Source organism: Neovison vison, chromosome 1, assembly GCF_020171115.1.
Source record: "Neovison vison isolate M4711 chromosome 1, ASM_NN_V1, whole genome shotgun sequence".
Classification (NCBI taxonomy): domain Eukaryota; kingdom Metazoa; phylum Chordata; class Mammalia; order Carnivora; family Mustelidae; genus Neogale; species Neogale vison.
This window is the reverse complement of record NC_058091.1, coordinates 42,574,509-42,600,025: the sequence shown is the minus strand read 5'-3', so window position 1 is coordinate 42,600,025 and position 25,517 is coordinate 42,574,509. Positions and strand designations below refer to the sequence as shown.

Genomic DNA, 25,517 nt, shown 5'->3' with positions numbered 1-25,517 from the left:
TAAATAAGTTGGTGACCTCACGTCATCAGTAAAGCACAAACTATGTTTAATATGCATTTCAGAAACTGAACAACTATTAGGATATTGGAAAATGTTCCATTGATAGAATTTCAGATTAAGAAAATCAAAACTTTCAGTTGTCTGGAAGGTTAATTTATGTTAAATACTTTGGGCCATGCATGTTCTATTCATCACAGAGTGCCAGGCATAAAATAAACCTTTGATAAACATTGGATGAGGGGCACCTGGGTGGCTCAATTGGTTAAAGTTTCGACTCTTGATTTCAGTTCAGGTCATGATTTCAGGGTCCTGAGATCTAGCCCAGCATCAAGCTCCAACCTCTATGCAGAGTCTGCCTCTCCCTTTGCGTCCCCCTGCTTACTCTCTTAAATAAATAAATAAAATCTTTAAAAAACAAAACAAAACAAAAATCATTAAGTGAATAGTGAAAAGCTTAACACACCGTCTTCCCAATGGTGGGGCACCTCACGCCCCTGAAATTTGTCCCTAGCAGTTGTCTGTTCTGTCATCCTGCCTGAGTCCAAGCCTGATTCAGAGTTGGTGTCGCTGTCCATGTCCGACTCCCGTTCCCTCTTGTGCCTGTTGTCGTGGGTTTCCATGATGCTGCCGTGAACCTTCCCTGATGAGGTTTTTCAAGAGACTGAGATAGTACCTGCATTACCCCAACGCTGGGGGCTTCCTCTGCAACCCCATTGTTATAAGGGTGGGTCAGGTGTGCGGTGTGAAGGAAATGAAGAAACAGGCCCCACTCCTTCCGTGGGGAGCAGCTTTTCCAACCCCCTCCATTGATAACAAGCAAAGACCTGGGAGCAATTATTGGTTACTTGCAGCCCTCGGGGCCTGTGTTAAGCTAGGCATTCACTGAGTGTCCAAGAAACTGCTAGATTACATCTGGACCTGTGTCCCACAGTTATTCTTTGTCGTCTGATTAGTCCAAGAAATTGTTCCCACTTTAAAGGACAGAGTCTGTACTCTTGACAGAATATACCTCTAAGAAGTGGGACATGGAGTGTCTGTGGGAACGAGATGAACAGGACAGGTTCCCACCCTCAAAGAAGCTTAACTTTCTACTTTATATGATTGAATGAAGATTCTTTTAGAGAAATCCCAATAATTTAAAAAATAAAATACAATTTTCTGGAAAAAAATAAGTTATCTTCATTACCATTGGTCTGAAAACTAAAAGCCTATACATCACCAAACAGTATCTAACACACAGTAAACCCTTAGGAAGTGACGGCTACCATTATCATGCTAAGGCAAACTCTGAAGTCTCTTGGAGCCTGAAGTAGTGGAAGAGTTTCCAGAACCTTCTTGCCCAGAGACCAGTCACACCAGCTGGGGTCCAGATTCTCAGCCAACCTTTCTTCTTCCTTCTATACACCCCTGCAGAGGGAACTCAGACAAGATCTAGGTTCCAAATCAGTGTAGTTGGGTTATAAGGCATGCCTCACTTTAATCCCACTTATATGAGAGAGTTAGAGCCTAAGTAGGCAATATTTGGGGGGAATAGAAATATTATTTATAGGGACCCCACTATGGCCCAGGTGCTTTCTCAGCTTATCCTAACAAAAACCTAAGGTAGTAGTGTTAATTTCATTTTACTGTTTAACCTGTGGCTCATGCCTGAGGTCACACAGTCTTAAATGGGACAGGCCTGGGACTATTACCTGAGTTTGTAAGATCCCAAAGCTGTGTTCTTGTACTCCATGCTATTGTCTTGGGTAGCAAAGAAACATGGAGACAAAGAGATGGGTTAATCTAAATTTTGCAAAGCATCATAATGGAAATAAGTAACAAGTGGTCAATCAAAAAAAAAATGTTTTTAAGGACAGTGTCAGCATATGTTCCAGAAGACATCAAAGAATGTATCCTATGACAACCTTACTGTGTTTTGTTTCCCGGCGGAACCTGATACTTGAGTACCAAGCTTTAAAAGATTGTTGCAGTATCACATTTCTGTTCTAAGGAAATTGTGAGTTCCCAGGGAGTATTATGGAATCACATGTGGCCTACATGACTTATTTTCCTTTCCTAAAATGGTCTTTCATTGTGTCTCCAAAACAGCTAGCTGCAGATGGCTCAAAATCATTCCTAAGTTATATTAATGACATATTTTACTTTATTTGCTAACAAGCAGTTAAGTAGAGGTTCAGGTTCCTTTTATTTGCCTTGGTTTGCTTGCTGCTCAAAATGTGGCCCACAGTCCAGCAGCACTGGCTTCATCTAGGAGCACGTGGACGCACACTTGGAGCTCCTGAATCAAAATCTGCATTTTAACAGGATCCCCCAGGTGATTCCTGTGTACATTTAATTTGAGAAGCTCTGTTCCCGTTAGCTTCTCCCTGGCAGATGTGCTAATAATAGCATGTCATGGTCCTCAGGTGTGTGCCAGGTCCTCTGTGAGGTCACAGCGCTACTAAGATAACTAAGATATGGTCTCTGAGATGGAAAGTGGAGGAAAAGAAAGAGGGCTAGGCAATCTAAAAACGCCCACCTAGATTAATGTGGATTCCCATGTCTGCTCTGTAAAGGAGTAGTGTTCAGAATGTTTTTCAATGGAGATAACACAATCAAGAGTTGTGTGTGGAAAGTAGAAAGAAGAAAAAGGAATGCACACATCTCCCCTAGTGCTGAACTCTTCCTTCCTTCCCTAGTAACTATTCCCCTACAGAACTCCAACAGAGATGTTAAGACAGCTAAGCCTCTAGAATCCACTCACTTGACAAACGTTTATAGAGTGTTTGCTATATACCTCTCTCTGTGGTAAGATCTCCAGTTACAGGTGAAAACGACCTGGTCCCAGCCTTCAGGGAGCTCACAGGTGTGTGTGAACAATGACTACCCAATTCTGTGAGTATGAACAGAAGGCTGCAGCTTGCGATTTGAGAGGAAAGGATTAATTCTGCCCCAGGTTTCTCTCTGCGCACTTTGTAACATTACGCTCACTGCCTGGGTGTTCTTCTCAAGAATTTCTCCAGCACCTGAGATGCGAGATGTATGAACAGGAGACAGCTATCTTCTTCAAAAGTGGAAATGGTCTTGATTAAAAACAAAAACAAAACAAACAAACAAAAAAACCACCTGAAGCATTATCTGTTACCCCACAGTATTTCTCCTCAAATTAAGCAACTCGTCATTCCAGCACTGGGCTACTCAAACTGTGGTTTGTGGGTTTGCTCCAAGCCACAACCCACTAAGTGTAGAAATCAACAATGAGGCTTTAGAAACTTTTCTGGCAATTTGACATCATCACAACAGGCAAGGGGACCAGAGGACCAGTCTCGTTGCCCAAGTACTGCAGATTGAATGTTTGTGTCCGCCCCCCCATTCATATTAATGAATTTTGTATAACCTCAGTGTGACCCTATTGGGAGGGGGAGCCCTGGTGGATGGTTGTTAGTGCTCTTATAAAAGAGACCCTTGCCTTTTGCACCGCGAGAGGACACAGAAAGGAAGTACTCTCCATGAAAAACAAGTGAGCCCTCTTGGACTTCCCAGCCTCTGGAAACCGTGAGAAATAAATATTCGTTGTTTTTAAGCCACCCAATATATGGTATTTTGTGACAGCAGCCTGAATAAACCAAGACACAGAGTACAGCCCGGTTGTCGAACTGAACAGGTAAGTCACATGTGACACAAGATTCGTGCTAGCCGTCCCCAGTAGAATCGCATGCAATATTTTAAAGTTAATTTGTCACTCTATCCCCACAACGTATAAAATCCAGAGTTCATCTTGCTCATTTGTTTATCAAAGACAACTGAACTTGAAAGGATTTGATGACGGATTGAGAATGAATGTTGAATATACGACATCACCTGCTTCATTTTTGATAAAAGTGAAAAATGAGTATGTGGAGCTTACAGAAGCTGCTTTAAACTCCTCCTCTCTCTCAGGCACTCATCTGTATGAATGTTATTAAAATAACCATAAAATGTTTAGGTGTACACAATCCCCTCTTTGTAGCGCTATCATCTATCCAACCAAAACTACGTAAATTAACAAGCAAAAAGCAAACTTACTTATAACATGGAATACTTTACTAATAAAGTGTTTGTTTCAAAGAAGCAAATCAGCATTTAATATGTAGAATCACTATTTTTTTAAATAACTTTGTCACAAACATGGAGAGACAACAAAGTACTAAAATACAACTATTAATCGTTTGTACTCAGGCTTTCAGTGAACAATGTACATATTACACATTTTTCCCTGTTTTTCTCTCTGATTGCTTTTATCGAAGTATGTCTACTGAACCTAATAAAAAATGTGGGCTTATGTTTTATACTTACTTTTTAATTCTTTTTTCGAGCAATACATTTGTTCCATTTACAAAATATTGGTCCACAGGTATTGTGAGAGAAAAACCTGGTCTTTCACCTCAGACAGTTTGAGAAAAGCTTCTCTAGAGTAGCCTGTGAATGACTGCTACTGTCAGACTCAGCTGGTGAAGAAGAAAGAACACTATTAGCCAATATGTGTATGGTGTTGAGTACCCACCAGGCACATTCTGTATGCTTTTCCTGTATTAACTCATGTACTCTTACCTTTATGAATTATGAATTAGGTGCTATCTTATCACTTATTACTGATGAGAAAACTGAGTCACAGAGATGTTGAGTCCTTTGCTCAAGGTCACACAGCTCTAAAGTGGCAGAACTCAGTTCCAGAGTTCATGCTCTTATCTGGGGAACGTAAGTCAGGCATTGTCATCTTAGTTCTCCACCAAATATCTATGGGCTTACGTGGGTCATTTAACCTGCGTGGGGGAAGAGAAAGAAGAATTAGAAAAGATACCAAAAGCTACAATGCAGAGCCCTTCCCATGGGCCAGGCATTGAGCTCAGTGTCTAAGTGTGGGGTGTTACAGGAAGTGATTTCTGGTAGCAGGGGAGGGGACTTAACTAAGTCAAATTGTGTCACAGAATGAGAAAGCCTTTTCTTCTTTAAGTCTCTGTGCTTAATCACACTGCTAGAGTCTCTTTGGTGCACGTCTTGAATGACACAGACTTATTTCCTTTTGTTACGAAAGGAGAACAGGCCTTGGGTTTAACGCAGTCTCTGGTAACAAGGTCTTTTTAATTTTTTAATTGCACCTTCGATTTAGGGTGCTTTGTTTTATATTTATAATAAGGATATACAATTTAAAAACAAATGTATGTTTGAAAATGGGCTATGGCAAAAAATTTAAAGATAATAATATAGGTCTTACAATGAGTTGACAAAAACTGGGACCAATGAAGTTTAGAAAATACTTCATTATCTTTTAACAACCTGGGAAGGTAAGCACTTTTGTTTTCTATTTATAGGTTAGAGATTTAATTTTTAGAAAAGTTCAGTAACCTTCCTGAGGCCACTCTGTAGGACGCTCAGGAGCTAGGATCCAATGCTAGAAGTGTTTGCCTCCAAAATTCACACCTTTGGCCATTATACACCCTGTCTCCCCCAGGGACCCGGTTTAATCTAAACCATGCATAGCTCCCCCCAGAACTGGCATTCCAGCACTCTATGTACTTCCAGATCTCAGAGGGCGGCTCTCAAAGGGCAGTACTGCCCTAGGTGTTTTCATCATAATACTAAGATGTTTCTCTCTTTCACTCTTGTTTGCTCACTAGTGTACAGAGCCCACGTGATATGAAAGCTGAATGCAGACATAGATATGAGGAGGACCCAGCTGCCTTCTATTAAGCCAGACCTTAAAAAGATTTACTAAAATGTAAACAACGCCATTCTTCTCATTGAATCTTTTTTGTTTGTTTTTGCTTGTTTTGGAAATTACAGTTATTTTAAATAAAAATATGTAATTTATGTTAATATGTAATAGGCTTATTGTTATTTTTAAGTAAACAAATATTTTACATATTTATCCATCTTAATTTCTAATACATTAAACATCAATACATATAGCCCACACAATTTTGGGGGTCTGTCAGGAGTATAAAGGGATCTTAAGACAAAGTTATGTGGTGGGATAATATAATATGAACGGAAACTTTTCTCTCAAAATTATGACCTTCCTTTCCTTACACCCCCTTCTCCCCAACCCACAGCTTCCCCCTCTATTTATGCAGTAATCACTGCGATTCATTGCTTTAGGAGAGGGAAATTATCAAGTGGAAAGCAGAAAGAGCATCTAGCTTTTGTTTTTACAAACAGCCCAATCCCATTAAGAAAGTTATGCTAGGAGCTTTAAAGCAATAATATCAAAGAATAGCAAGTGCCACTGAGAAAGGAAACACTAGCAGTATTGACAAAAGGCAGCTTTCCCAGGACTAGAAAAATATTTCTCACCTCTTGAGGGTGGGTGTGGTAAAGAACAAAGACAGAAAAGAGATAAGAAGACCAGAAAAGTGGGGCACCTGGCAGGCTCAGTCCCTAGAGCGTGAGGCTCTTGGCTCTTGATCTTGGGGGGTGGGTGCTGCAACCCTAAGTTGGGCATAGAGACTACTTTAAAAAAAAAAAAAGAAAAGAAAAGAAAAGAGAGGACTGGGCCAAAGGGGCAGAAAGTCTAAACACTATTCAGTCACAGGGAAGCATCTTCCCTTGTGGGAGCTGGGAACTGCCAAGGCCTCAGTCTGGTGTTTCTGGGAGCTGGCTTCCCTTCTCCAGCCCCATGACCATTTGTAGCAGTAACACCATCTGATTCATCCAACCTGGACAACCGTCCTCTTGAAACATCCCTGGCCCACTGGAAACACAAGAGAGGGGGCTGGGACCTTGGACCTCTGGAGGGATGGTGGGGGTCAAGAGATAATAGCTCTAAACCCTGAAATTGGAAGGTCTGACTCGAATCAGCTGCAAATCCACTCTGAGCTGGAACAGCAGATCAATACAGCTTTTTCTTGAATATTGGGAGCGCCCAGCATAACTGATGCGTAATAAGAAAACAAGGGACTGTGTTCCATTCTAGCAGAATTTGTGAACTGATCACACTGTCATTGAGTTCAGCCCACACTAAGTGTTCTTGGTCCAGTTGTTTTCATTCGAATGCCTTAGGAGTCCATGGACAACCCAGGGCCCACTGTCCTTTCTCCCCTTCAGTATCTTCACTCATCAACATTCCCTGCCTTGCCCCGGAGGACATCTGAAATTTCTGAGCCCTGTAATAAAAAGCACTTGACATATAGTAGGACTCCTCAAACTAAAGCCAGGAAACTAGACAGATTCTAGTTATGAGTCTTTATTATGAGTCTGTGCATTTTTCTGAGGAGAGAACCCTAGCTTTCAACATATGCAGAATATGCAAAGGAGTTTTAACATCTGGGGTGGAATCCTGGCAGATGTTCACGGGCTGTGTGATGCTGAACATGTAACTTAACCTGTCTGTATCTCCATTTCCTCATCGGTGAAATGTGGGTGTTAGTATTTAACTCTGAGGGCTGATGTAAGGAGTCAATGAATGGCGAAGTCGTTGTAAGTGTTGGCTGCTGTTAGAGAGGAGGTAGAACATGGGGGTTTGGGAGGGATAGCAAGCCTGTGTCAAAAGGGCTAGCCTGGGGTAGAGAGGCAAGTGCAGGCACATTTGGTGACCCCAGCCTACCTTCAGGATTTAGCCTGCACAGTCCTCAGAGCTCACTAGTTCAGCAAAGAGTTCCATCACATTGGAAATGAATAGCAAAGCTTCTCTGTCTGTGGCCAAAAAGGTCAGCAGGAGCTGGAATATATGTGCCTCTTGTTTTAAGAAAGACAAGCATATGAAGGTGGCAGTCTGCTAGGGCCTGGAGCCATGAATTTGGAGAATACAATTATGTCCTAGAGTCCAAATCTGCCTTAGTTCTGGTCTCTAGACATGAACCAGGGAGCAGAAGGGATAGCAGGGTCAGACAGCAGAAACTAGAATCCAACTTCACCACTTCCCAGCTGAGTTGTTTTTGAGCAACTTACTAAAACTCCCTAAGTCATAGTTTCCTCTTTTGTAAAATGGAGTAAAAATATACCTACTTATCAGTTAAATAATATAACACAGGCAGATATAATATAACATGCAGCTAGTACGTGCTCAGTAAGAAGAGCTATTGCTATGGTAAGGTGTGCAGTACCTGGACAGGGCTCACAGGGAGCTGAGGGGCAGCAGGGGTCCGGGCGTCTAATTGGACAGGGAATCCTGGAAAAACAAATCAAAATATCACTACATTGAAGCTACATCTGGCCCATTGCATACTTTCTCTTCAGTTTCCCTTCAAACTTGGAAATCAGATTTCTTAGGGCTCCTTTGGGCTTCTTAGGAAATATGAAAAGGGAAAATTAAGATCAGAATATTTCTTAAAATCATTTCTTCCCCTGCAATATTCCCACAGTGCAGAATTTGTGATGCTGCTTATCTTAACAGAAATCCATTCAAACCAGTTTAAGGAGACAGTTTTCCTACAGGCCTGGAAGACAGGAAGTGCTCTCATCTCTGCTTCCAAGAGTATGCCTGTTTCTTTCTTCTTTTTCTGCAGATCTACATTCTTCTCTTCTTTATGATGCATGTAACCCCAGATTGCTGGCCTAGCCCAGTTTGGCATTTCCCAATGCCAGGGGTCCCTGGGTGGCTCAGTCTGTTGAGCGTCTGCATTCAGCTCAGGTGATGGTCCCAGGGTCCTGGGATTGAGCCTCACATCAGGCTCCCTGCTCAGCAGGGAGCCTGCTTCTCCCTCTCTTTCTGCCTGCCGCTCCCCCTTCTTGTGCTCTGTCTCTCTCTGTCAAATGAATAAACAAAATCTTTTAAAAAACAAACAAACAGATTAGAGGTGCCCTGTTATCAAATCCAAATTCCTAGGAGAGGAAATTTATTGGACATCTCCTGACACATATCTGGACATGCAACTCTCAACCAAAAGTACATACAGATGGAGTGGAAGGAAACAGGAGTAGAATAGGCACAGGTTCAAGCAATTAATAGGAGAAGAAAACCAAATGGCTAAGAAACACCACTTGAAAAGAAACTTAGCTTCACTAATATTCAGAGAAATGCAGATTAGCACAAGAATATGAGGTGCTCATTTTTGTCTTTTTGGACCACCAGATTGGCAACAATGAAAAATAAAGGTAACTGTAGGAAGCTTGTTAGGAGTATAAGGTGATAGGATTTTTCTAGTGTGCTACTGGGAATTACGTTGTAATATTTTAAGTGTACTTAAACTTTAACCCTGTCATTTCAGTTGTAGGAATTTATCCTAAGGAAATAATTAGCATAAGCAAAGTATAGATAGTTAGACAGAGAGTAGTGGGAGTCAAGAGATGAAAGCTCTAGACCCTGAAACTGGAAGGTCCGACTGGAATCGGCAACTGTATATAAATATAAATATAAATATAAATATAAATATAAATATATATATATTCATGCATATATATGTATATATACATATATTTGCCTCTGCTTATGCTAATTATTTCCAATTATTTCCTTAGGATAAATTCCTTTTTTTTTTTAAAGATTTATTTATTTGACAGAGATCACAAGTAGGCAGAGAGGCAGGCAGAGAGAGAGGAGAGAGAGGAGGAAGCAGGTTTCCTGCTGAGCAGAGAGTCTGATGCGGGCCACATCCTTAGGATAAATTCCTATTATTTATATATATATATATATATATATATATATAAAATATATATTTTATTATATATAATAATATATTTTATTTATATATTTATTTATATAATATATATATTATTTATATACAATAAAATAAATAATAATAATAAAATAAATAATAAAATAAAATAAATAAACTTCCATATATGGAAGTTTATTACAGTAATTTTAATGTTTAAGAAAAACTTAGAACATTGTAAATGCCCTTCAGTGGAGGGTAGAGATTATGGTACAAAGGACTACTGAGAGGCCATTATAAACAATGTGGTGGATACACAGGTAAGAAGTACACAGCAAGGGGTGCCTGGGTGGCTCAGTGGGTTAAAGCCTCTGCCTTCGGCTCAGGTCATGATCCCAGGTGGAATTGAGCCCCGTATCAGGCTCTCTGCTCAGCAGGGAACCTGCTTCCTCCCCTCTCTCTCTCCCTCTCTCTTTGCCTGCCTCTCTGCCTACTTGTGACCTCTGTCTATCAAATAAATAAATAAAAATCTTAAAAAAAAAGAGTACACAGCAAGCTATTTAGAGCTTGAGTAAAAAGAAAAAAAATGTAAATGACAGAAATGAGTAAATAATATGATCCCATTTTTGTTAAACACATATAGTATATGATATATACTTTACATACTATATTTGGAGTATGTATACATCCATGTCTATATGGATCTATCTGCACATGTGTATACATCTGTAAGGATAGATGTTAAACTAATAACTGTGACCATCTCTGGGAATAAATAGAAGTACGGAAAATTCTCACTCCCTGCTTTATCCATTTCTATAATGTTGAACTTTTCAAAAAACAGGCATGGATTACTTTTACAATCAGATAAAAAAACAAGATATTTCATTTTGGGGAGGAAAAGAGAGTCCAGAGCTTATATATAAAAGAGAAACATTTGATATTTTAAAATTAAAGAAAGACAACAAGATTACATTTTCCCAGTGGCAAACAGGCATAGTAGGTAGGCAACAAAGGCTGCCCCTGCCCAGGGCTTGGGATTATTGGCAAGAGCTTTCTAGCACGGAAAGGAGAAAAGTCTGCTTCTGTCAGTACCGCAGAGCGCATCAGGGAGAGAACATATTTATACACTTATGTACAAAGAGAGGAGGCAATTAAATGATGAGAGCTGAGGTGTGCAGTTGAGCGAGGGGCTGGATACAGGAAAAACTAGAGGCTGACTGGGAAAAGTGGAGAGGGCCTGGGTCAATTCCAGAGACACCTTTACCTACTGCCAGTCATGGGTTTGTGTGGGTGCTTGGGGCTTTTTTAATAGGTTGGGAAATTGAAATTCTCATTGGGATTATTATATTATATTATTATTATATTATTTTTATAATAATAAATATATATAACTTTATAAGAAAGCCTCAATTATAAAAAGGCTTTGTAAGCAAGTTTTATAAAAGACTTTATAAGAAAGCTTCAATTTCACATATTGTGAAATAGCTGTATGAATTTGGCGTAGATAGAGAGTAGTTTCCATTAACATAGTCTAGTCTCCACTTGGAGTAGGCTGTTGACCAATAGCGCATTTTAGAATAGTGATCATTGACAATATTAGAATTGAGTGAATTTTGCCATATTACTTTTCAAGTGTCTAACATCTTGACGGGCAAACTCTTTTATTTCTTTAGGTTTTATTAAATTATTTTTTCTTTAAAGATTTTATTTAGTTATTTGAGAGAGAAAAATAGCAAAAGAGAACACAAGCAGCAGGCGGGGAGAGGGAGAAGCAGGCTCCTTGAGGAGGGGGAAGCCTGACACAGGGTTCGATCCCAGGACCCCAAGACAATGACCTGAGCGGAAGGCAGGCGCTTAACCAACTGAGCCACCCAGGTGCTCCAGGGAAACCCTTTTAGAACAAAATCTGTCACTCCTCTTCTCTTAGAATTCTACTCTAAGCAAGAAACATTTGCTGAATTGCCTACCTAGGGACTTCAACATTGCTAGCACATATAATGGCCTTCCAAAAATGTTTACAATAATGGTAACGTTGGGGATAATACACCACTGGACTTAATGCAAAGACAGCTCTTTGAATGATTGTTCATATAAAACCTGCCGGATCGTTGATATTATAGTGAGTTGGCCATTCCTTACATTATGAGATTCTGAAGATGAAAATAATAATCATAGATAGCAAGAGCTGGAAGGTCATCTTGTTCAGCTCCCTCAGATTACAAATAAGGAAATGAGTTCCTGAGAGATTAGGAGCCCTGTCTACTTTCATGACTAAGAAGTTGCAGAGATCTGTTTTTTTAACTCCAGATTTGATGCTCTTTTTATTACAACTCAGCATACCTCTCTCAGATCCAAGTCTGTCTCAGAGATGTCAAACATTCCCTTCTCCCTAACCACGTTCCACCTTGGAGACTCTGCCCTACTCATCACCCTGGGATGGACAATACCAATACCACGTGACAGTGCTCCACCAGTCTTGGTGACTGACCCAAGGATAAACATCTGACCTGAACAAGGCTTATCCGATACTCTCCCAAGAATTTGGAATACAGACAAAGAAGCTGAGTCATTTAGCTGTGCTGAGCCAAGTTGCAAGGTCATGCCCCCTCCAACCCCCCACCTGCCACAGCAGGCCAAAGCCTCATACTAACATGCAAGGGGAACCTGAGAATCCATGAGTCAGCAGAAAAAGCAGATCTGCAAACAGAGGAGTAGAAGGATGGAGCAGGTACCCAGAGACAAACTGAGAAACAGGGACCTCAAAAGGTAGACAAGAGACAGGGAGAGAGGGAAATATCTGCATAATCCCCTTCTTGGTCCCATAACGTCCAGCTTTATCTCCTGTACCGGCTTATTGTAAGCCAATAATAAACTCTGCCTTTCAAACAAACTTCTTTTTATTTGAACGAAGTGGAATTCTGTTATTTGCATCTAAATTCTTCCTAAAACATGCCACAGTTTACAGTGAATATATTTTTGGGTGGAAAGACTGTCTGTTTTTTATGAAGATTGTCAGACCTCCAGATCTCCCACAGCTCTGGTTGATCCAGGCCAATGACATTGAAGGTCATGCCTTGGCCAGGTGTGTACACTGTCATGGGATTCAGTGTGCAAGAATAGGTAGTGACCCATGATCCTTTACAAGTTTCCCCACAGTCCTCATGCCGATAATGATCTGGGTCCAAGGAATTCATTTTACAACCTAGAGATTCTTTTTCTTTTTATTTTTTTTAAGTATTTTTTTTTTTTTAATTTGTCAGAGAGCATAGGCAGGGGGAGTGACAGGTAGAGGGAGAGGGAGAAGCAGACTCCCCACGGGGCTCGATCCCAGAATCCTGGGATGATGACCTGAACTGAAGGCAGGCGCTAACCCAGTGAGTCATCTGGGCACCCCAAGATTTTTTTTAATTGAAGTCTTATCTCAAAACCCACAACAAGTTGAGTCGTTTTCCGCATTTTCCTCAGTAACTATCCAGACCCTGGAGACCCAACCTTCCAGGTGAGTAGTTTCCAGAACTTCAGATGGGAGCTCATCCCCCTTTGGATCTTTTCCCAAAATATGCTAGAGAAATTCTTTCCAGAAATAGAGATCTTACTGGGGTATGTATGTAAGGACTTCTAAAGTCTTTACATCTAAAGTTTCCAAGGTTGGGCCTGTTTTCTTACAAAGCCTCTATTTCTTTAGATTTCTTTAGATGGAATCTCCATAGGCCCAACATCGACCCCGCTGTGAGGTCATATCCCTAAAAAATAGTTCAGTACTATTCCTGCGCTAATCTCGTTTGAATAATAGAAAGAGTCTTTTGAGAAATTCTACTTACCTTTCTAAAGTTCTTAGGACTAACATAAGTATAAAATGATGGAAAATGGTTGAATAAATTAGGGTTCATCAGCTGATGGAATACAGATATTTTAAAAGGATTAACTACCAATATTAAACAACATGAAGAGATATTTATGACTCAGTGAATTAAAAAAGTAGAATGCAAAGTTGTAAGTATCGACCATGTGAAAACAGGTTCCTATAAGGACATTTTTCTTGAGAGTTCTCAACAAGGTATTTGAGGTAGCCACAACCAATCCATAGATCTTGATGTGTAAGATAAAACCCATTGGGCATTTCTGTCTTCAGTGATTTTAGCTAGAGAAAAGCTGCGGACATGGTTCAGGTCCCGAACTTTCTCTTACATTAACCTGATCCTGTGCCCTGTGCCGATCTACTTTTGTGTCTTTCCATGGCACTCCCAACTGATGTGACCCACTGATTTGGAGAATGCTCAGTCTCTGTCTACAGTTACTTAGTCTTGTGTGGAAACTTCTTGTTTTGCACCACACAGATTTCAACACCTTGATTTAGGTGCTTTCATGAGTTTTTTCCTCTCTACCCTTTCTCAAATCTGGGACGAGGTGGAGACATGACTTCCTTCCCATGTGCTAATACCTTCTGGGAATACCCTCTGAAGCTAAGATGAGAGGGAAGGACATTTGATCTCTTCTTGCATTAGGAAGGAAAAAAGAAACTTACAGACCCAATACTGTCTGAAAGCCTTCCTTTTGTTACAAAAATTTCTTCTATGGCTGTTTCCTGAACAAATCATGTTCAGGGACGCCTGGGTGGCTCAGTTGGTTAAGCAGCTGCCTTTGGCTCAGGTCATGATCCCAGCGTCCTGGGATCGAGTCCCACATCGGGCTCCTTGCTTGGCAGGGAGCCTGCTTCTCCCTCTGCCTCTGCCTGCCACTCTGTCTGCCTGTGCTTGCTCTCGCTTCTCTCTCTATGACAAATAAATAAAAAGTAAAAAAAAAAAAAAAAAATCTTTAAAAAGTCCTAGACAAGCACAAAGAGAGAAACACCAGCTTCTCGCTGCTTTCCAAGGGTTTGGTTGCCTGTGTCAGTCCTACTCCAGTAGACATTTGTTATGTTTGTGGCCATGTACTGTTTCTCAAAAGACTTTCCCAGTTCAAGGAAACTTATACATTATGAATCCTGCCTTCTCTAGAACCTCTTAGAACACACCCCCCAGCCTTCTCTGCAACCAGGGTAGAAGCATGTGACCTGGTTTCTGCAGTCAGCTGTAGCCATTGCAGGACTGCAATGCAGAAAAGAAAACCACGAGAAAGAAGGGGTCACACAGAATCGGTTTTCAGGGGAGGGCTGTGGAAGCGTCAGAGGTAGAAATGGCAGCAGCTCTATGACTGGCACTTCCCACGGTGGAAGCGTCAGAGGTAGAAATGGCAGCAGCTCTATGACTGGCACTTCCCACGGTGGGGTGAGGGGCGGTAGCCAAAGCTGCCCCAGGGCCTTTGGGGCCACCCCTGGGGCACCGTCCTGCAGTGTAATGAAATATAACTTCTTACAAAGGAGCTTCAGAGCCTTACTCTCTGACCCTTCCAGAAGTCTATGTGCTCTTTAATATCCTTTGATATATTCTTTTTAGTTTTAAATTAGTGAGAGTGAATTCTGTCATCGACAACTAAAAATCTCGACTGATACACCGATTTTCTTGATTTTATATTAGACGGAAGGACTTAGAAGTGATCTCTTTTTCTTATTCATTGTGCTTCACTAGCCACTAGAGAGGAGTCAGGTCAAATGAATGGCAAATCTTAAATTTTACTGGCTCTCAATTCTTGCTTCATGTAGTTTTCCTGGCCTCACCCAAAGTCTCTTCCAGAGTCCCCAGGGTTGTGGCCTATGTGTCACAGTTCTCTGGTGTTCTTCTCTACTGCCTCCTGGGTTCTTGGCTGTGGGCTAAGAAACCATTAGCTGGTGTTGGCTCAGTACCTACATCAGCGCCAAGCATGCGTGAAAAGACTGACACCACGTCAGATGTGTGCTGTCTCTGAGGTTTTCATTCTGTGTCATCAGTGGACCAAAAGCGCCACAGTCCCCCATGTCCACTCATTTTATGGGTGTAAAAATACACTTCCTTTATAAAAATATAAAAATTTTATAAAGATACTTATATAAAATACTTATAAAAATACTTCCTTTAGTGGCTACATACAGCCCATCCCTCTGACGTTCAGATGTGAGCACCTGGGACTGAGCTGAGGGACCAAATCGGGTGTTGTTTATCTTTTCCATTTCCTTATTTTTCCCCCAAGACACAGGCTCTCCTCCCTACTTGCCCATGCAAATCACCTCATGCAAACAGACATCTGCCAAGAAACATCACTGGTTGGAACGTTACAGTTCATCATTCAAGCCTTATTCTATCTGTCGTCCTCGAGGTGGTAACAGTTCAGGGCAAAACTGGCAGACTTTTGAGGCATGATTTTTATTTTCAGCATTGCACAGTTGTCACTATAATGCTATTTTTCAACAAGTAGAGAAATATGACCTGAAACAGTCCATTTATCCTGTGAAATTTATGCTGACAGAGCCTGCTTTTGCCAGGATACTTTCTTACAGATGTCTTCTTCCCCCTACACCCTCGGGTATTTGTCTATTAACAGAATGCAGGCAAGCTCTTTGGCAAGTAGATTCAGAATGTCAGCACAAGCGATGAGTCTCAGGAAAATGGAACAATTAGGGGATTTCTCAGCAGTACCCCTGCCAGTTTTCCCTGGGCACTTGTATCAGTGTTTATTTTAATGACTTCAATCAGGAGATTTTACTCACCCTAACTCAGAGGCTCACGATTTTAGAGATCAGCAGAGGATTCAATGTATTATAGACTTGCTTTGCAGAAATTATTGGGTGGGGCTTTTCTGTGAGCAAATGGAGCAGTAAAAGTCCCTTCTTACCACTACTTTCCACCCCAGCCTTGTTATTTGGCATTTGTCCACCCAAAGCTATTTGAACAATTCCAGCTTATGGTTCATAAAAGATCATAAAGCAATATTATGCCCATAGATCAAGTCCTGCAAAGAGCATTCAAAAATCTCTCCTCTGGAAAATGTTATATAAAAAAATGTCCTGGAACTCTATAGGTACCAGATTTCCATTGCTTTTTTGATCTATGTTATGACTCCTTTGGGAAACATAGTTGGCTCCTATACAGTGAACACCACCACCCTTTTCCAACTTTATCAGAGAGCAAAGAAAGGAAAGACTGACTGAGTGTGAGGAAGGACAGCCAGCCACATTTGAGGGACAGAGTTCATAAGCTGCCAAAGGGGCCCAAAAGGATTTAAAGGGAGGAGACAGTCCAAGGAAGGCATAAGTCCTCTAGTTGATTTCAAGCTAAAGATGACCTCTGGGGACACTGGATTGTGGAAAAAGTATTTCAGGATCTCAGTTGACTCCTCCTACATCTAGTTGGATCCTAGCAGGCAAAGGAGACATATTTTGAGGAATGCGGTAGGAAGGAAGGCAAACTACAAGAGAAGGGACAGCGGGAGATGTACAGGAGAAATTGACTCAAGACGTGTTTGGGGATAGTCTGACTTTCAGGGAGAAAGGGTTTTCTCATCAGTGCCTGATTCTGCCACTGTAGTGCAGAATCTACCCTCTCTTACAGTTTTTGAAGAACTGACAATCGGTCCTTCAAATCATCCATAGGGATATATACAAATACTATTTTAAAGTATCTAAGCATGGTTTTATGTATACGAAATGGATTCTCAGATCATTTTAGCAGCAGTTATATTGAAAATGTAGAGTAAAAAAGAGAGAGACAGAATGAGGGAAAAAGATAATGAATATGTCTAATTATTTTTTGTAGAATATACAAAGTGTCATGATACATGTATGGTCAACCTGAACCTTAAAATGTATTAATTCTAAAGGTCAAGTAGTTCTGAGGTATGATTTTGGTCCGTGTCCATGAAATAAAATTTGAGATTGGGGCACATGAGGGAATTTTCCCAGATGTTGCACTCTCTTTGTCATTTTTCTCATTTTTATCAGAAAAGTATAAGAATAAAGTACAAAATGCATGGCAAGATTAAAACTTCCTTGCATCTTCTTGATGACAAAAAGGTGAGTGAGTCATTTGCTCAAATAGCAGCCCAGAAATATAAGTTAGGCACCCCTCCAGTTGGTAAGAGGATCTCCAAGGCACATGATGCAGAGGGGAAGATTGAACCAGCAGCCTTCCCTTTTTCCTCTCTTTGGGTTCTGGCAACCCTTCTGCACACAGATCATCCTTGACTGTGATTCTAAGTGCAAATTTCCAGTGCCATTTCCCCTTGTCCCATTACCATTTGGATTAGAGTCCCTAAGCCTCTGTGGAGATGTAAAAGCAGGCACATCTGGCTCAATCTCACTTTACGACACAAGGGAGATGTGACCTTAAGTAGCCTGGGAATGGTTTGTGCAGTTGGCTGGGCCCCAAGATCAAGGTCATGATAGAGAAATATGACCTGATTCTGTGTGATTCCTGGAAAGAGATGCAGAATGGGCTTCCTTAGTCCAGGCCAGGTGCCTCAAATCATAACTTTTGGAAGAAGAAATGTGTTCTGTGGTTCTTGGGAAGGACCAGGCAATGGAGGAAGGTTGCAGGGATGGTGAACAGTTCCACTTGGGAGATGCAAAAGTATAGGTCCTGAGCTGGGTCACCTAGCTCAGCTGGGTCTCCTGCCCAGGAGAAATTCAAAAGCACAAGTATCAGACATTAGGCTAACCCCAGTGCATGACAGCCTAGGCTCCTCACCAGAAGAACAAGTCCCAGTCACTTTTAGGGGGCAGAGAAGTCCTTTCTCCTGTGAATTTCTTTCTACTTCACTTTATAATAATTAGACAATTGGAAAGGAACTCAAATGAAGGAGACTCTGTGGCTTCCTTGGTGAAGTAAGCCAGTTTGGACCAGAAAGAGGTGAGTAGCTAATGTCAGAGTAGGAACAATACTTCCTGTATCTCATCCTGAATCATTGTATAATAAATAGGCTTCTGACATGCAGAAAGCCCTGAAGAAATGTAGCAGAGAGGGAAGTGAAGAGCCAACTGCTTTGGCTCAGTGCCTGAGGAACACCCTGCTTTGAGGATAAAATTGCACCTTTCATGCCAACAGTTCAGGCAAGGGAAACTACACAAATAATGCTTGGAATTCAGTTGAAGAACAAGTCAAAAGAGGTCTTGTAGGTTTGTTTGTTTGTTTGTTTGTTTAATAGCCCCTAAGATTGCTCTTTTCTTTGATTTGTTTGCTTGCTTGCTTTAGCTCAGGTGATGAGATGAGGGAGTAAGTAATCCACCTTCTTGTTGAGAAGAGCATCTGTTTAGATGACACAGAAGGACGTCATCCAGGTAAAAGAGGGTGTGGAAACTTACTACCTCATACCGCCTTCCTGGGTAAATGAAAAGCCAAGGATTACTATAAAAAGTAATTTTTGTCTAGCTCTTGGGGGACGGAAGCATTTTCATACAGAGAATGTCACACTCCAGATTTTAACCTAGTGTTGTTTCCTGCTCTTACTCATAAAGTGACCCACATGACTTTTAGTAGCTTTAGCTTCTTCGGAATGGAGGAACCAGAAAGCCAGTGGCTGCCCAATGGAATTAATTACACAACATGGCTTAATTTGGAGGAAAGGGAAGTCAAGATGAGGATCATTTATTTCATCAACCTCATGATCACAAAAGTTACCCAGGCTAAAAATGGTCTTTAGTCACTCTGCCATTTATACTTTTTCCCTAGCTTCCAGATTCTCATGCTTAAATTCTTTTTGTGAAAGCCACTTTTAACTTAAAAATTCTTCCTGCTGTCTTTACTTTTCTGTCACTTTTCTCCTTGTTTAATCCTCTCTATTATCTAATAATAGAAATAGGATAGAAAAAGAAGTTGAGGTTTCTTAACTCAACCCAAAACCAGGGAGTAAGAAGAGAAATGGAAGACCCTCAGACCCAGTTTCTTGGCTGTAATCAAGAAACCAATATATGGCCAAATCCAAACAGATCAAATGGAGAAAGCTGTAGACTGGTCATGAGTGTTACAACCAGACTAAGGTAATGATAGACACTAGCTAGTATGGTGATTTGACAAAAGAGACCAAAGATCCAGAATTTTGGGATCTGGAGGCACTTGAGTGGCTCAGTTTGTTAAGTGTCTGACTCTTGACTTCAGCTCAGGTCATGATCTCAGGGTCATGAGATCGAGACCTGCACCAGGCTGTGCACTGGACATGGAGTGTCCTTAAGATTCCTCCTCTCCCTTTTCCTCTGCCCCTTCTCTTGCCGTGTTTGTGTGTGCACTCTCTTTCCTCCCCATCCCCACAAAAAAAAAAAAAAGAATTTTAGGATCTAATAATAAACAGTAGGAAGACACTTGATCTGGTTAAATAGCTAATGCTTAGGAACTTACTGTGTACTAGACACTGTTCTAATCAATTTGCACATAATAACTCATTCAATTTTCATAACAAAGCTACCAAGTATTCACCATTATCATGCTCATTTTGCAGATAAAGGAAACTGAGGCACAAAATATTCCCTATGGTAGACATGAGAGGCACTGCCCTTCAAAGGACTTTTTGCCCAGCTGCCTCCACCTGTCAGTGCCCTCAGAATCTGCCTCAGCTATTTGGCCCAAGTTCATGGCCTTCTCAGTGCAGCCTGCACTGAGGGACAGAAAGACAAGGTATAAAGGCCCAGCAATCTTGGCTCAACATGGGACAATTCTGACTGCTAATAGTCACGATAGAGCTCCCTGAGGGGTTGGCAGAAGCTTTGATGAGCCTGTATCGCATTCTAACTTCTGCCTTAGCTAGTTTGACCAACCATTCCATTTTTTATTTTCCAAGACTGTCCTGGTTTTTGTACCAAAAGTTCTGTGTCCCAAGAAATCTTCATCCCAGGCAAACCAGAATATTTGGTTGCTACAGCCCAATCCTGCTTCCTTCCCCTTTCTTCTGTGTTGATTCCTAATAATCATTTCTACCTCAAACTCCATCTCGGTGTCTGCTCCCTGAGAACCCTGTGTGTGACAGGGCCCTGAGTACATCACAGGGGTGGGCATTCCAGCATCAGACTGTGTTCTTAATCTCCAAACTTCACTCTTCCTTTATAAAAGTGTTCTGGTCCTTAGAAAATTGTACACAGCCAACATCCAGACAGCAGATGTGTAGATGTCTCTAGAGTCCAGATCAAATATCAATAAGAATGAAGGCAGTTCATGTTTATTAGATATACCAGGCAACTACTAAGCACTTAAAGCTGAGGCTTAAGAGTTTACTGCCCTAGGATTTTACCTGGGCACTCTGGCCCTAAACTAGAAGTATAGATAAACCTGAATAGTTTGGCATTATAAAATGGAATTTTTTTTTTTGAGTACAGTTGTAGAATGGATTTAAGGTAGGTTAGTGAAGATGTTATATTTAAATTTTTAAAAAAGCCCAGCAAAATAGCAGGAGGCTAAGTCCAAGTTGTCAAAAAGCTAAAGAACAGGGATGTTAAATATTGTAAGTTGTTTATATATCAGTGAAGTAAAACTTTATCACTCTCTCCATCTTGCCAAGCCTTCCAGAGCCTTCAGTAAAGTCTGGCACAGAAGGGCCTCATATTTCATATGTGTATAAACCACAAAGGGGCTTTCCAAGCAGAGAACAGGAATTAGCAGAGGCAATATATCAGATCTAGAAGGGCCATGAGACTGCCCTCTCCAAATTCCCCATACCTACACCTGCCACCAGGCCTAGAGGAGTCTGAAGAAATATTCAGGAGGCTATTGAACGTTCCACAGAACTGGAAAGATATTTGAGTCTAATTTGTTTATATTTTTACAGATAGGGAGGGTCGAGATGACAGCTGAGTTGCATAGGCATGACAAGAAATTGGTTAAGATCAAAGTGAAAAAGGTAGCTGTTTAGGAGAGGGAAGTAGGAAAATGAGTAATTTGTATATATTTTTGTGCCTTTTCTGGGTTTTCAAGATTTTATAGCAAATACGTATTACCTGCATAATCTGAAAAAAAAAGAGCAGTGTCTATCTCCTGTGTTCCTGATTATATAGAGTCTTCTGTCTCTTGAGTGTGTCTAGTCACTAAAAAGAAACAGATGGGGAAAAACCATACATATAAGCCATGCCACTGATTCATGCATAGATATTTCACAGAGTTACAGAAAAATGCCTGCATAGTGAGTAAGGACTCATTGAGATAGTATTGGAGTACCCAAAATGTTTCAGGTCAGTAACAAAGGTACTACCATAGGAAGTGCAGAGGATCTGTAAGATTTTAAGTCAATCCTTAAGATTTTGATTAGGCCAAATTGATATTGCCAGGCACAGATTTAGTCCTTGACTTGATTCTTGCCTCATGTCATTTTGAATGTGCAGGTAATTTTCTCTCCTTAACCTTAATATCCTCAGAGATACCAATATTATTTTCAAACAGATAATGCTTAAAGAGCTTTAAGGCCTCTGAATTAAAGATTCTATATAAAAGGAAAGTTATGATTACGACATATTTCAGAGTTACTGATCAAGAAAATAACCAGCATTCTGACAGAAAAACAGAAACAAAAAGTGGTAAACAAGTTTTCTTGTTTCTTTCAAATAACACAGCTGTTAGTACTTAATGAAAAACTTAATTTAAAATGCAATTTCCCCTTATTCATCAGAAGTATCTAATAGAAAAACAAAGACACAGTTTATTATTTTGAAATAGCTCAAATACTATATGGTAGAGAGGGATAAAAGATTCGTGTTTTCATGTCTTGGATATATCATCTTTGACTTGCTAATTTCCACACTTGGGCAGAGAGTTGTTGAAAAATGAATACTCTGTTCTTTTGGAAAAATGAACAGATCCTAGGAGAAGGCATGGAGAGTTTAAAGTGTCATTATAAAGAGAAAGGAAATTCTGTAAGCCTTTAGGTCCACATCTTTTTGACTGACAAATAGAAATGTATTTTTTCCCTCATCCTGATCTCTTGGCTTGAACTTGGCAATAAAGCTTTGCTTTTTTTTCTTGGTACAGTACCTACTGCTGAGGAGCTGTTTCTGCTTCTACTTCTGAGTCACTGGGCAAGATTTGCTTTTTGGGCCCAACTTATAAACATATTTAAGTCTCATGGTGATTTTAGGACTTGGGAATCATAAGGGTATAAATATTATAAATGCTGGGCTAGAACCAAGAGAACTTGCAAACACCCTAACCCCAGATGCATGTGACATCCATTTACTGCAACAACAACAGTAAAATATTTTTCTATAATTAGTTGGCGAGATATGATATTAAAAGGAAAAGTCTATACCTAAGTGTACATGATTTAAAAATTTTTGTATGATCTTTTAAAAACTTGTTTCTCTGGTTTAGATCCTAGTTTGGAAGCCAGCTATAAAAAACATTTTGGAGAAAACTGGAGGGGGGGGATTTGAACATGGACTGCATATTAGGTGATATTAAGGAGTTAATATTAATTTTGTTCAGTGAGATAATCTCATTCTACCTATGGAGGAAAATGTTCTTACTGCTTAGAGATACGTGCTGAAGTATTTATGGGTAGAAAGTCACTATGTCTCTAATTTGCCTTCAAAACATAAAGGTAAAGTGAGTTAAAAATTAAAATTTGGAGATAAAAGATATATATACATATACTTGTCATGTGATTGCATGACAAAACCAAAATTAGGAAATTAAAAAAATTAAAATTTGTTTCATTCTATTTCATGATTTTTCTTCTCAAAACATCTTACTTCTTGCATTCTTATTTATTTACACATTTAATATTTTTATTACAAAAGTAAGATAAAATTACAAAAAGCTAAAAAATTCATAAACCCATTTCCCTACCCCAAATATCATCAGGAGTAGTATTTTCTTTTAGTTTGTTTTTCTGAATTACATTGTTTGGGTTTTTTAAAAATTTTAATTGGAGTATATGAACAACTTTGTCTCCGTTTTTCCTTCAGATTGTATCTTGAGTCTTGCATTTCCTTAAATTTCCTAACATACATCCTTTCAGTGCTACTGAAGGACAAGCTATTTTTAACTTCCTCATATCCCATCCCTGTGCCTACCGTCTGTCTCTTAGTCAGTCAAGCCCTGGTAACCATTGCTGAACATATGTGGATTGTCTCTTGGCCAGTGTAGCACAACTGGAATGAACAGAGAAGTAAACCATAGTACACTGAAGCCTGGGATCCTCCTTTCCAACCTGCATGCAGCATAGATGCAGCCTTTAGTTTTCCTTTTTGAAACTAGGGGGAAAGGTCCATTGTATATGTGCATAGTGCCAAAGAATTAGTCCACAGGTGACTTGCTGGTTAAAAGGGGGGAAAAAGAACTTTATAATATCTAGAGGTCTCACCATTCAAACGTAGTGACTAATTTCGGCACCACCAATAGAGAGACGCTAAATATTATGTATCTCTTAACATCATGCAGTAGGAAGTACAGGTTTTTGTCTGTGAAGTATTTTTGCCAAAATGTTTAATCGACATCTAATCAAGTCTTCTATCTCTATATTTCAGTTTACAGGAGACATAGGGGATAAAGGAACATGGTAAGTGATACCAGAAGGAAAGTCACACAAATCAAGAAGTTGGGTCATTCTACAAGAAGAATGACCCAAATTTCTCAATTCTCCACAAGTCATGTGAAGAAAGAAGGAGGGAGAAACACAGAATATTTTAGATTAAAAGAGAACCGAGAGCCATAACAGCAAAATGAAATGTTATGTTTCTTGTTTGGGTCCGAGTTTAAACAAACCAGTTGTAAAAGAAGTATTGGGGAAAAGAAGGTATTAGATGGCAATAAAAATTACTGAAATTTTTGTTAGGTTTGGAGACAGATATTGGAGATGAATATTCATCATACAATTGTTTCTACTTTTCCACATATTTTAAATATCTCATCATTAAAAATATCTCCTGGTAATGGAATGAAGGCGAGGGAGGGGGATGCTTTCACCAGAAGCAGGATGAAAAGTTTCTATTGCTTTTTGTTATCATATTAATAAGTTACTATGCAAGACACGAGAGATGAGAGAATCAAATAACATAAATATAGAGTTGCACAAGATTAAACAGTAAATTTTCAAAATTTGTTGTGCAATTCCATTTCATTTGCTTCTCTCTAAGATGGGGATAACACAGGCAAACAGTCTTAAAACAAGAATACCCAATACAAAGCTTTTAGCCACACAAGGGGAAAGAGAAGATAATCACAGTACATATTTACTGAGCACCTACCATATGCCAGGCACTGTGCCAAGTGTTGAAGATACTATACCAAAGTCCAGTATGGTCCCTGCTGCAGTGGAATGTATTCTCTGGAAGGGAAGGCAGACAAAAACATGCAGACAAATAACAGGAGCAATTCATCTTGTGGGGAAACAAGCGAGGGCTGTGGAAGGAAACAACATGATGGTCAGGAAAGGGGTCTCCTTGAAGACATACTCAAGCTGAATCCTCTAAAAGGAGGAGAAGTCAGTGAGAGGAAAGGCAGAGAGACGAGAGTTGATGCAGAGGCAACTGTGGGCAAAAGGCCTTGGGCAAAAGGAACTGAAGAAAGCCATTATGAAGTAGTCATAGTGAGTAAAGGGCACTGTGGCACAGGGTAAGCTAGAGAAAGGACTTTTACACTGTGGCAAAGAATTTGGATTTTTTTTCAAAGTGCAGTGGGAAGCCATATTCAATAGTACTCATTCATTTAAAAATATTTCATTCTTAAGAAGATTTAGGGAAATTGTTAACACATGAAAAACTTAGGAAATATAACCACATGTCCTCCACACCAGCCACACTCAATTATACCTCTTTGAGTTCTTCTCAAAGAACTCGCCATACCTCTTTGATTTCTTCTGATTGGAAACCACCACCTGCCCAACATGGCGAACTGAGACTCAATTGTTGTGTTAGGAATCTATTGCTGGATAACAAGTTATGCCCAAATGTACTGACCTAAACCAATAATAAACACTTATCATCTCACAGTTTCTGGGAGTCAGGAATTCAGGAGCAGCTTAGCTGTGTGGTCTGGTTCAGGAGTCTCTCATGCAGTTGCAGTCAAGATGTTGGCCAAGGCTTTTGTTGTCAGAAAGCCTGAGAAAAATTGGAGGATCCACTTCTAAAATGGCTCATTC

At 40.1% G+C, this 25,517-nt stretch overlaps 1 long non-coding RNA gene across 1 annotated transcript; it reads right to left on the bottom strand.

The window, feature by feature from the left end:
* Nucleotides 1–4,709: 4,709 nt before the first annotated feature.
* Nucleotides 4,710–24,708, bottom strand: LOC122904775. Its single transcript, XR_006384261.1, has 3 exons — nt 24,625–24,708; nt 8,061–8,125; nt 4,710–4,781 (listed from the first exon to the last, which is right to left on the bottom strand). It is a non-coding gene; the product is annotated as an uncharacterized LOC122904775 (long non-coding RNA).
* Between the last annotated feature and the right edge of the window lie 809 nt (nt 24,709–25,517).